We start from the raw sequence: 14,646 nt of genomic DNA, 5'->3' as shown, positions 1-14,646 counted from the left end.
CATGCAGTCCTATCACATAGCTATATGCAGTCCTATCACATAGCTATATGCAGTCCTATCACATAGGCATATGCGGTCCTATCACATAGCTATATGCAGTCCTATCACATAGCTATATGCAGTCCTATCACATAGGTATATGCAGTCCTATCACATAGCTATATGCAGTCCTATCACATAGCTATATGCAGTCCTATCACATAGCTATATGCAGTCCTATCACATAGGTATATGCAGTCCTATCACATAGCTATATGCAGTCCTATCACATAGGTATATGCAGTCCTATCACATAGGTACATGCAGTCCTATCACATAGGTATATGCAGTCCTATCACATAGATATATGCAGTCCTATCACATAGCTATATGCAGTCCTATCACATAGCTATATGCAGTCCTATCACATAGGTATATGCAGTCCTATCACATAGGTATATGCAGTCCTATCACATAGGTATATGCAGTCCTATCACATAGGTACATGCAGTCCTATCACATAGGTATATGCAGTCCTATCACATAGGTATATGCAGTCCTATCACATAGGTATATGCAGTCCTATCACATAGGTACATGCAGTCCTATCACATAGCTATATGCAGTCCTATCACATAGCTATATGCAGTCCTATCACATAGCTATATGCAGTCCTATCACATAGCTATATGCAGTCCTATCACATAGGTATATGCAGTCCTATCACATAGGTATATGCAGTCCTATCACATAGGTATATGCAGTCCTATCACATAGGTACATGCAGTCCTATCACATAGCTATATGCAGTCCTATCACATAGGTATATGCAGTCCTATCACATAGGTACATGCAGTCCTATCACATAGCTATATGCAGTCCTATCACATAGGTATATGCAGTCCTATCACATAGCTATATGCAGTCCTATCACATAGGTATATGCAGTCCTATCACATAGGTATATGCAGTCCTATCACATAGGTACATGCAGTCCTATCACATAGGTATATGCAGTCCTATCACATAGGTACATGCAGTCCTATCACATAGGTACATGCAGTCCTATCACATAGCTATATGCAGTCCTATCACATAGCTATATGCAGTCCTATCACATAGGTATATGCAGTCCTATCACATAGGTACATGCAGTCCTATCACATAGGTATATGCAGTCCTATCACATAGGTACATGCAGTCCTATCACATAGCTATATGCAGTCCTATCACATAGGTACATGCAGTCCTATCACATAGGTATATGCAGTCCTATCACATAGGTACATGCAGTCCTATCACATAGCTATATGCAGTCCTATCACATAGGTATATGCAGTCCTATCACATAGGTACATGCAGTCCTATCACATAGGTATATGCAGTCCTATCACATAGGTATATGCAGTCCTATCACATAGCTATATGCAGTCCTATCACATAGGTATATGCAGTCCTATCACATAGGTACATGCAGTCCTATCACATAGGTATATGCAGTCCTATCACATAGGTATATGCAGTCCTATCACATCGCTATATACAGTCCTATCACATAGCTATATGCAGTCCTATCACATAGCTATATGCAGTCCTATCACATAGCTATATGCAGTCCTATCACATAGCTATATGCAGTCCTATCACATAGGTACATGCAGTCCTATCACATAGGTATATGCAGTCCTATCACATAGGTATATGCAGTCCTATCACATAGGTATATGCAGTCCTATCACATAGGTATATGCAGTCCTATCACATAGGTACATGCAGTCCTATCACATAGCTATATGCAGTCCTATCACATAGCTATATGCAGTCCTATCACATAGGCATATGCAGTCCTATCACATAGGCATATGCAGTCCTATCACATAGCTATATGCAGTCCTATCACATAGGTATATGCAGTCCTATCACATAGGTATATGCAGTCCTATCACATAGCTATATGCAGTCCTATCACATAGGTACATGCAGTCCTATCACATAGGTATATGCAGTCCTATCACATAGGTACATGCAGTCCTATCACATAGCTATATGCAGTCCTATCACATAGGTATATGCAGTCCTATCACATAGGTACATGCAGTCCTATCACATAGGTATATGCAGTCCTATCACATAGGTATATGCAGTCCTATCACATAGCTATATGCAGTCCTATCACATAGGTATATGCAGTCCTATCACATAGCTATATGCAGTCCTATCACATAGGTATATGCAGTCCTATCACATAGGTACATGCAGTCCTATCACATAGGTATATGCAGTCCTATCACATAGGTATATGCAGTCCTATCACATCGCTATATACAGTCCTATCACATAGCTATATGCAGTCCTATCACATAGCTATATGCAGTCCTATCACATAGCTATATGCAGTCCTATCACATAGCTATATGCAGTCCTATCACATAGGTACATGCAGTCCTATCACATAGGTATATGCAGTCCTATCACATAGGTATATGCAGTCCTATCACATAGGTATATGCAGTCCTATCACATAGGTATATGCAGTCCTATCACATAGGTACATGCAGTCCTATCACATAGCTATATGCAGTCCTATCACATAGCTATATGCAGTCCTATCACATAGGCATATGCAGTCCTATCACATAGGCATATGCAGTCCTATCACATAGCTATATGCAGTCCTATCACATAGGTATATGCAGTCCTATCACATAGCTATATGCAGTCCTATCACATAGGCATATGCAGTCCTATCACATAGGCATATGCAGTCCTATCACATAGGTATATGCAGTCCTATCACATAAGTATATGCAGTCCTATCACATAGGTATATGCAGTCCTATCACATAGGTATATGCAGTCCTATCACATAGCTATATGCAGTCCTATCACATAGCTATATGCAGTCCTATCACATAGCTATATGCAGTCCTATCACATAGCTATATGCAGTCCTATCACATAGGTATATGCAGTCCTATCACATAGCTATATGCAGTCCTATCACATAGGTATATGCAGTCCTATCACATAGGTATATGCAGTCCTATCACATAGGTATATGCAGTCCTATCACATAGGTACATGCAGTCCTATCACATAGCTATATGCAGTCCTATCACATAGGTATATGCAGTCCTATCACATAGCTATATGCAGTCCTATCACATAGGTATATGCAGTCCTATCACATAGGTACATGCAGTCCTATCACATAGGTATATGCAGTCCTATCACATAGGTACATGCAGTCCTATCACATAGGTATATGCAGTCCTATCACATAGGCTATATGCAGTCCTATCACATAGCTATATGCAGTCCTATCACATAGGTATATGCAGTCCTATCACATAGGTACATGCAGTCCTATCACATAGGTATATGCAGTCCTATCACATAGGTACATGCAGTCCTATCACATAGCTATATGCAGTCCTATCACATAGGTACATGCAGTCCTATCACATAGCTATATGCAGTCCTATCACATAGGTACATGCAGTCCTATCACATAGCTATATGCAGTCCTATCACATAGGTATATGCAGTCCTATCACATAGGTACATGCAGTCCTATCACATAGGTATATGCAGTCCTATCACATAGGTATATGCAGTCCTATCACATAGGTATATGCAGTCCTATCACATAGCTATATGCAGTCCTATCACATAGGTATATGCAGTCCTATCACATAGGTACATGCAGTCCTATCACATAGCTATTATGCAGTCCTATCACATAGGTATATGCAGTCCTATCACATAGGTATATGCAGTCCTATCACATCGCTATATACAGTCCTATCACATAGCTATATGCAGTCCTATCACATAGCTATATGCAGTCCTATCACATAGCTATATGCAGTCCTATCACATAGCTATATGCAGTCCTATCACATAGGTACATGCAGTCCTATCACATAGGTATATGCAGTCCTATCACATAGGTATATGCAGTCCTATCACATAGGTATATGCAGTCCTATCACATAGGTATATGCAGTCCTATCACATCGCTATATACAGTCCTATCACATAGCTATATGCAGTCCTATCACATAGCTATATGCAGTCCTATCACATAGCTATATGCAGTCCTATCACATAGCTATATGCAGTCCTATCACATAGGTACATGCAGTCCTATCACATAGGTATATGCAGTCCTATCACATAGGTATATTGCAGTCCTATCACATAGCTATAGGCAGTCCTATCACATAGGTATACTGCAGTCCTATCACATACATGCAGTCCTATCACATAGGTACATGCAGTCCTATCACATAGCTATATGCAGTCCTATCACATAGGTATATGCAGTCCTATCACATAGCTATATGCAGTCCTATCACATAGCTATATGCAGTCCTATCACATAGGTATATGCAGTCCTATCACATAGGTATATGCAGTCCTATCACATAGGTATATGCAGTCCTATCACATAGGTATATGCAGTCCTATCACATAGGTACATGCAGTCCTATCACATAGCTATATGCAGTCCTATCACATAGGTATATGCAGTCCTATCACATAGCTATATGCAGTCCTATCACATAGGTACATGCAGTCCTATCACATAGGTACATGCAGTCCTATCACATAGCTATATGCAGTCCTATCACATAGCTATATGCAGTCCTATCACATAGGTATATGCAGTCCTATCACATAGCTATATGCGGTCCTATCACATAGGTATATGCACTCCTATCACATAGGTATATGCTGTCCTATCACATAGGTACATGCAGTCCTATCACATAGGTATATGCTGTCCTATCACATAGGTATATGCAGTCCTATCACATAGGTATATGCAGTCCTATCACATAGGCATATGCAGTCCTATCACATAGCTATATGCAGTCCTATCACATAGGTATATGCAGTCCTATCACATAGGTATATGCAGTCCTATCACATAGGTATATGCAGTCCTATCACATAGCTATATGCAGTCCTATCACATAGGTATATGCAGTCCTATCACATAGCTATATGCAGTCCTATCACATAGGTATATGCAGTCCTATTACATAGGTATATGCAGTCCTATCACATAGGTATATGCAGTCCTATCACATAGGTATATGCAGTCCTATCACATAGGTATATGCAGTCCTATCACATAGCTATATGCTGTCCTATCACATAGGTATGTGCAGTCCTATCACATAGGCATATGCAGTCCTATCACATAGCTATATACAGTCCTATCACATAGGTATATGCAGTCCTATCACATAGGTATATGCAGTCCTATCACATAGCTATATGCAGTCCTATCACATAGGTATATGCAGTCCTATCACATAGGTATATGCAGTCCTATCACATAGGTATATGCAGTCCTATCACATAGGTATATGCAGTCCTATCACATAGGTATATGCAGTCCTATCACATAGGTACATGCAGTCCTATCACATAGCTATATGCAGTCCTATCACATAGGTATATGCAGTCCTATCACATAGCTATATGCAGTCCTATCACATAGGTATATGCAGTCCTATCACATAGGTACATGCAGTCCTATCACATAGCTATATGCAGTCCTATCACATAGCTATATGCAGTCCTATCACATAGGCATATGCGGTCCTATCACATAGCTATATGCAGTCCTATCACATAGCTATATGCAGTCCTATCACATAGGTATATGCAGTCCTATCACATAGCTATATGCAGTCCTATCACATAGCTATATGCAGTCCTATCACATAGGTATATGCAGTCCTATCACATAGCTATATGCAGTCCTATCACATAGCTATATGCAGTCCTATCACATAGCTATATGCAGTCCTATCACATAGCTATATGCAGTCCTATCACATAGGTATATGCAGTCCTATCACATAGCTATATGCAGTCCTATCACATAGGTATATGCAGTCCTATCACATAGGTACATGCAGTCCTATCACATAGCTATATGCAGTCCTATCACATAGGTATATGCAGTCCTATCACATAGCTATATGCAGTCCTATCACATAGGTATATGCAGTCCTATCACATAGGTACATGCAGTCCTATCACATAGGTATATGCAGTCCTATCACATAGGTACATGCAGTCCTATCACATAGGTACATGCAGTCCTATCACATAGCTATATGCAGTCCTATCACATAGCTATATGCAGTCCTATCACATAGGTATATGCAGTCCTATCACATAGCTATATGCAGTCCTATCACATAGCTATATGCAGTCCTATCACATAGCTATATGCAGTCCTATCACATAGGTACATGCAGTCCTATCACATAGGTATATGCAGTCCTATCACATAGGTATATGCAGTCCTATCACATAGGTATATGCAGTCCTATCACATCGCTATATACAGTCCTATCACATAGCTATATGCAGTCCTATCACATAGCTATATGCAGTCCTATCACATAGCTATATGCAGTCCTATCACATAGCTATATGCAGTCCTATCACATAGGTACATGCAGTCCTATCACATAGGTACATGCAGTCCTATCACATAGGTACATGCAGTCCTATCACATAGGTACATGCAGTCCTATCACATAGGTACATGCAGTCCTATCACATAGCTATATGCAGTCCTATCACATAGCTATATGCAGTCCTATCACATAGGTACATGCAGTCCTATCACATAGGTATATGCAGTCCTATCACATAGGTATATGCAGTCCTATCACATAGGTATATGCAGTCCTATCACATCGCTATATACAGTCCTATCACATAGCTATATGCAGTCCTATCACATAGCTATATGCAGTCCTATCACATAGCTATATGCAGTCCTATCACATAGCTATATGCAGTCCTATCACATAGGTACATGCAGTCCTATCACATAGGTATATGCAGTCCTATCACATAGGTATATGCAGTCCTATCACATAGGTATATGCAGTCCTATCACATCGCTATATACAGTCCTATCACATAGCTATATGCAGTCCTATCACATAGCTATATGCAGTCCTATCACATAGCTATATGCAGTCCTATCACATAGCTATATGCAGTCCTATCACATAGCTATATGCAGTCCTATCACATAGGTACATGCAGTCCTATCACATAGGTATATGCAGTCCTATCACATAGGTATATGCAGTCCTATCACATAGCTATATGCAGTCCTATCACATAGGTATATGCAGTCCTATCACATAGGTATATGCAGTCCTATCACATAGGTACATGCAGTCCTATCACATAGGTACATGCAGTCCTATCACATAGGTACATGCAGTCCTATCACATAGGTACATGCAGTCCTATCACATAGCTATATGCAGTCCTATCACATAGGTATATGCAGTCCTATCACATAGCTATATGCAGTCCTATCACATAGGTATATGCAGTCCTATCACATAGGTATATGCAGTCCTATCACATAGGTATATGCAGTCCTATCACATAGGTATATGCTGTCCTATCACATAGGTACATGCAGTCCTATCACATAGGTATATGCTGTCCTATCACATAGGTATATGCAGTCCTATCACATAGGTATATGCAGTCCTATCACATAGGTATATGCAGTCCTATCACATAGGCATATGCAGTCCTATCACATAGCTATATGCAGTCCTATCACATAGGTATATGCAGTCCTATCACATAGGTATATGCAGTCCTATCACATAGGTATATGCAGTCCTATCACATAGCTATATGCAGTCCTATCACATAGGTATATGCAGTCCTATCACATAGCTATATGCAGTCCTATCACATAGGTATATGCAGTCCTATTACATAGGTATATGCAGTCCTATCACATAGGTATATGCAGTCCTATCACATAGGTATATGCAGTCCTATCACATAGGTATATGCAGTCCTATCACATAGCTATATGCTGTCCTATCACATAGGTATGTGCAGTCCTATCACATAGGCATATGCAGTCCTATCACATAGCTATATGCAGTCCTATCACATAGGTATATGCAGTCCTATCACGTAGCTATATGCAGTCCTATCACGTAGCTATATGCAGTCCTATCACATAGGTATATGCAGTCCTATCACATAGGCATATGCAGTCCTATCACATAGCTATATGCAGTCCTATCACGTAGCTATATGCAGTCCTATCACATAGGTATATGCAGTCCTATCACATAGGCATATGCAGTCCTATCACATAGCTATATGCAGTCCTATCACATAGGTATATGCAGTCCTATCACATAGCTATATGCAGTCCTATCACATAGCTATATGCAGTCCTATCACATAGGTATATGCAGTCCTATCACATAGCTATATGCAGTCCTATCACATAGCTATATGCAGTCCTATCACATAGGTATATGCAGTCCTATCACATAGGTATATGCAGTCCTATCACATAGGTATATGCAGTCCTATCACATAGGTATATGCAGTCCTATCACATAGGTATATGCAGTCCTATCACATAGGTATATGCAGTCCTATCACATAGCTATATGCAGTCCTATCACATAGGTATATGCAGTCCTATCACATAGGTATATGCAGTCCTATCACATAGGTATATGCAGTCCTATCACATAGGTACATGCAGTCCTATCACATAGGTATATGCAGTCCTATCACATAGGTATGTGCAGTTCTATCACATAGGTATATGCAGTCCTATCACATAGGTATATGCCGTCCTATCACATAGGTATGTGCAGTCCTATCACATAGCTATATGCAGTCCTATCACATAGGTATATGCCGTCCTATCACATAGGTATATGCAGTCCTATCACATAGGCATATGCAGTCCTATCACATAGCTATATGCAGTCCTATCACATAGGTATATGCAGTCCTATCACATAGCTATATGCAGTCCTATCACATAGGTATATGCAGTCCTATCACATAGGTATATGCAGTCCTATCACATAGGTATATGCAGTCCTATCACATAGCTATATGCAGTCCTATCACATAGCTATATGCAGTCCTATCACATAGGTATATGCAGTCCTATCACATAGCTATATGCAGTCCTATCACATAGCTATATGCAGTCCTATCACATAGCTATATGCAGTCCTATCACATAGGTATATGCAGTCCTATCACATAGGTATATGCAGTCCTATCACATAGGCATATGCAGTCCTATCACATAGCTATATGCAGTCCTATCACATAGGTATATGCAGTCCTATCACATAGCTATATGCAGTCCTATCACATAGGTATATGCAGTCCTATCACATAGGTATGTGCAGTCCTATCACATAGGTATGTGCAGTCCTATCACATAGGCATATGCAGTCCTATCACATAGGTATATGCAGTCCTATCACATAGCTATATGCAGTCCTATCACGTAGCTATATGCAGTCCTATCACATAGGTATATGCAGTCCTATCACATAGGTATATGCAGTCCTATCACATAGGCATATGCAGTCCTATCACATAGCTATATGCAGTCCTATCACATAGGTATATGCAGTCCTATCACATAGCTATATGCAGTCCTATCACATAGGTATATGCAGTCCTATCACATAGGTACATGCAGTCCTATCACATAGGTACATGCAGTCCTATCACATAGGTATATGCTGTCCTATCACATAGGTATATGCAGTCCTATCACATAGGTATATGCAGTCCTATCACATAGGTATATGCAGTCCTATCACATAGCTATATGCAGTCCTATCACATAGGTATATGCAGTCCTATCACATAGCTATATGCAGTCCTATCACATAGGTATATGCAGTCCTATCACATAGCTATATGCAGTCCTATCACATAGCTATATGCAGTCCTATCACATAGCTATATGCAGTCCTATCACATAGGTATATGCAGTCCTATCACATAGCTATATGCAGTCCTATCACATAGGTATATGCAGTCCTATCACATAGGTATATGCAGTCCTATCACATAGGTATATGCAGTCCTATCACATAGGTATATGCAGTCCTATCACATAGCTATATGCAGTCCTATCACATAGCTATATGCAGTCCTATCACATAGCTATATGCTGTCCTATCACATAGGTATGTGCAGTCCTATCACATAGGCATATGCAGTCCTATCACATAGCTATATGCTGTCCTATCACATAGGTATGTGCAGTCCTATCACATAGGTATATGCAGTCCTATCACATAGGTATATGCAGTCCTATCACATAGCTATATGCAGTCCTATCACATAGCTATATGCAGTCCTATCACATAGGTATATGCAGTCCTATCACATAGCTATATGCAGTCCTATCACATAGGTATATGCAGTCCTATCACATAGCTATATGCAGTCCTATCACATAGGTATATGCAGTCCTATCACATAGGTATATGCAGTCCTATCACATAGCTATATGCAGTCCTATCACATAGCTATATGCAGTCCTATCACATAGGTATATGCAGTACTATCACATAGCTATATGCAGTCCTATCACATAGGTATATGCAGTCCTATCACATAGCTATATGCAGTCCTATCACATAGCTATATGCAGTCCTATCACATAGGTATATGCAGTACTATCACATAGCTATATGCAGTCCTATCACATAGGTATATGCAGTCCTATCACATAGGTATATGCAGTCCTATCACATAGGTATATGCAGTCCTATCACATAGGTATGTGCAGTCCTATCACATAGGACTGCATATGCCTATCACATAGCTATATGCAGTCCTATCACATAGCTATATGCAGTCCTATCACATAGGTATATGCAGTCCTATCACATAGGTATATGCAGTCCTATCACATAGGTATATGCAGTCCTATCACATAGGCATATGCAGTCCTATCACATAGCTATATGCAGTCCTATCACATAGGTATATGCAGTCCTATCACATAGGCATATGCAGTCCTATCACATAGCTATATGCAGTCCTATCACATAGCTATATGCAGTCCTATCACATAGCTATATGCATTCCTATCACATAGGTATATGCAGTCCTATCACATAGGTATATGCAGTCCTATCACATAGGTATATGCAGTCCTATCACATAGGTATATGCAGTCCTATCACATAGCTATATGCAGTCCTATCACATAGGTATATGCACTCCTATCACATAGGTACATGCAGTCCTATCACATAGGTATATGCAGTCCTATCACATAGCTATATGCAGTCCTATCACATAGGTATATGCACTCCTATCACATAGGTATATGCAGTCCTATCACATAGCTATATGAAGTCCTATCACATAGGTATATGCACTCCTATCACATAGGTATATGCAGTCCTATCATATAGCTATATGAAGTCCTATCACATAGGTATATGCACTCCTATCACATAGGTATATGCAGTCCTATCACATAGCTATATGCAGTCCTATCACATAGGTATATGCACTCCTATCACATAGGTATATGCAGTCCTATCACATAGCTATATGCAGTCCTATCACATAGCTATATGCAGTCCTATCACATAGCTATATGCAGTCCTATCACATAGGTATATGCAGTCCTATCACATAGGCATATGCAGTCCTATCACATAGGTACATGCAGTCCTATCACATAGGTATATGCAGTCCTATCACATAGGTATATGCAGTCCTATCACATAGGTATATGCAGTCCTATCACATAGCTATATGCAGTCCTATCACATAGCTATATGCTGTCCTATCACATAGGTATGTGCAGTCCTATCACATAGGCATATGCAGTCCTATCACATAGGTATATGCAGTCCTATCACATAGGTATATGCAGTCCTATCACATAGCTATATGCACTCCTATCACATAGGTATATGCAGTCCTATCACATAGGTATGTGCAGTCCTATCACATAGGTATATGCAGTCCTATCACATAGCTATATGCAGTCCTATCACATAGCTATATGCAGTCCTATCACATAGCGATATGCAGTCCTATCACATAGGTATATGCAGTCCTATCACATAGCTATATGTAGTCCTATCACATAGGTATATGCAGTCCTATCACATAGGTATATGCAGTCCTATCACATAGCTATATGCAGTCCTATCACATAGCTATATGCAGTCCTATCACATAGGTATATGCAGTACTATCACATAGCTATATGCAGTCCTATCACATAGGTATATGCAGTCCTATCACATAGCTATATGCAGTCCTATCACATAGCTATATGCAGTACTATCACATAGCTATATGCAGTACTATCACATAGCTATATGCAGTCCTATCACATAGGTATATGCAGTCCTATCACATAGGTATATGCAGTCCTATCACATAGGTATATGCAGTCCTATCACATAGGTATGTGCAGTCCTATCACATAGGACTGCATATGCCTATCACATAGGTATATGCAGTCCTATCACATAGGTATATGCAGTCCTATCACATAGGTATATGCAGTCCTATCACATAGGTATATGCAGTCCTATCACATAGGTATATGCAGTCCTATCACATAGGTATATGCAGTCCTATCACATAGGCATATGCAGTCCTATCACATAGCTATATGCAGTCCTATCACATAGGTATATGCAGTCCTATCACATAGGTATATGCAGTCCTATCACATAGGTATATGCAGTCCTATCACATAGGTATATGCAGTCCTATCACATAGGCATATGCAGTCCTATCACATAGGTATATGCAGTCCTATCACATAGGCATATGCAGTCCTATCACATAGCTATATGCAGTCCTATCACATAGGTATATGCAGTCCTATCACATAGGTATATGCAGTCCTATCACATAGGTATATGCAGTCCTATCACATAGCTATATGCAGTCCTATCACATAGGTATATGCACTCCTATCACATAGGTACATGCAGTCCTATCACATAGGTATATGCAGTCCTATCACATAGCTATATGCAGTCCTATCACATAGGTATATGCACTCCTATCACATAGGTATATGCAGTCCTATCACATAGCTATATGCAGTCCTATCACATAGCTATATGCAGTCCTATCACATAGGTATATGCAGTCCTATCACATAGCTATATGCAGTCCTATCACATAGGTATATGCAGTCCTATCACATAGGCATATGCAGTCCTATCACATAGCTATATGCAGTCCTATCACATAGGTATATGCAGTCCTATCACATAGGTATATGCAGTCCTATCACATAGCTATATGCAGTCCTATCACATAGGTATATGCAGTCCTATCACATAGGTATATGCAGTCCTATCACATACGTATATGCAGTCCTATCACATAGGTACATGCAGTCCTATCACATAGGTACATGCAGTCCTATCACATAGGTATATGCAGTCCTATCACATAGGTATATGCAGTCCTATCACATAGGTATATGCAGTCCTATCACATAGCTATATGCAGTCCTATCACATAGGTATATGCAGTCCTATCACATAGCTATATGCAGTCCTATCACATAGGTATATGCAGTCCTATCACATAGCTATATGCAGTCCTATCACATAGGTACATGCGGTCCTATCACATAGCTATATGCGGTCCTATCACATAGCTATATGCGGTCCTATCACATAGGTATATGCACTCCTATCACATAGGTATATGCAGTCCTATCACATAGGTACATGCAGTCCTATCACATAGGTATATGCACTCCTATCACATAGGTATATGCAGTCCTATCACATAGGTACATGCGGTCCTATCACATAGCTATATGCGGTCCTATCACATAGCTATATGCGGTCCTATCACATAGCTATATGCAGTCCTATCACATAGGTATATGCAGTCCTATCACATAGCTATATGCAGTCCTATCACATAGGTATATGCAGTCCTATCACATAGGTATATGCAGTCCTATCACATAGGTATATGCAGTCCTATCACATAGCTATATGCAGTCCTATCACATAGCTATATGCAGTCCTATCACATAGGTATATGCAGTCCTATCACATAGCTATATGCAGTCCTATCACATAGCTATATGCAGTCCTATCACATAGCTATATGCAGTCCTATCACATAGGTATATGCAGTCCTATCACATAGGTATATGCAGTCCTATCACATAGGCATATGCAGTCCTATCACATAGCTATATGCAGTCCTATCACATAGGTATATGCAGTCCTATCACATAGCTATATGCAGTCCTATCACATAGGTATATGCAGTCCTATCACATAGGTATGTGCAGTCCTATCACATAGGTATGTGCAGTCCTATCACATAGGCATATGCAGTCCTATCACATAGGTATATGCAGTCCTATCACATAGCTATATGCAGTCCTATCACGTAGCTATATGCAGTCCTATCACATAGGTATATGCAGTCCTATCACATAGGTATATGCAGTCCTATCACATAGGCATATGCAGTCCTATCACATAGCTATATGCAGTCCTATCACATAGGTATATGCAGTCCTATCACATAGCTATATGCAGTCCTATCACATAGGTATATGCAGTCCTATCACATAGGTACATGCAGTCCTATCACATAGGTACATGCAGTCCTATCACATAGGTATATGCTGTCCTATCACATAGGTATATGCAGTCCTATCACATAGGTATATGCAGTCCTATCACATAGGTATATGCAGTCCTATCACATAGCTATATGCAGTCCTATCACATAGGTATATGCAGTCCTATCACATAGCTATATGCAGTCCTATCACAT

The sequence above is a fragment of the Phyllobates terribilis genome, unplaced genomic scaffold (genome assembly GCF_046119375.1).
Source record: "Phyllobates terribilis strain yellow unplaced genomic scaffold, ASM4611937v1 Scaffold_7__3_contigs__length_470593459, whole genome shotgun sequence".
NCBI lineage: Eukaryota > Metazoa > Chordata > Amphibia > Anura > Dendrobatidae > Phyllobates > Phyllobates terribilis.
This window is presented reverse-complemented; position numbering follows the sequence as displayed.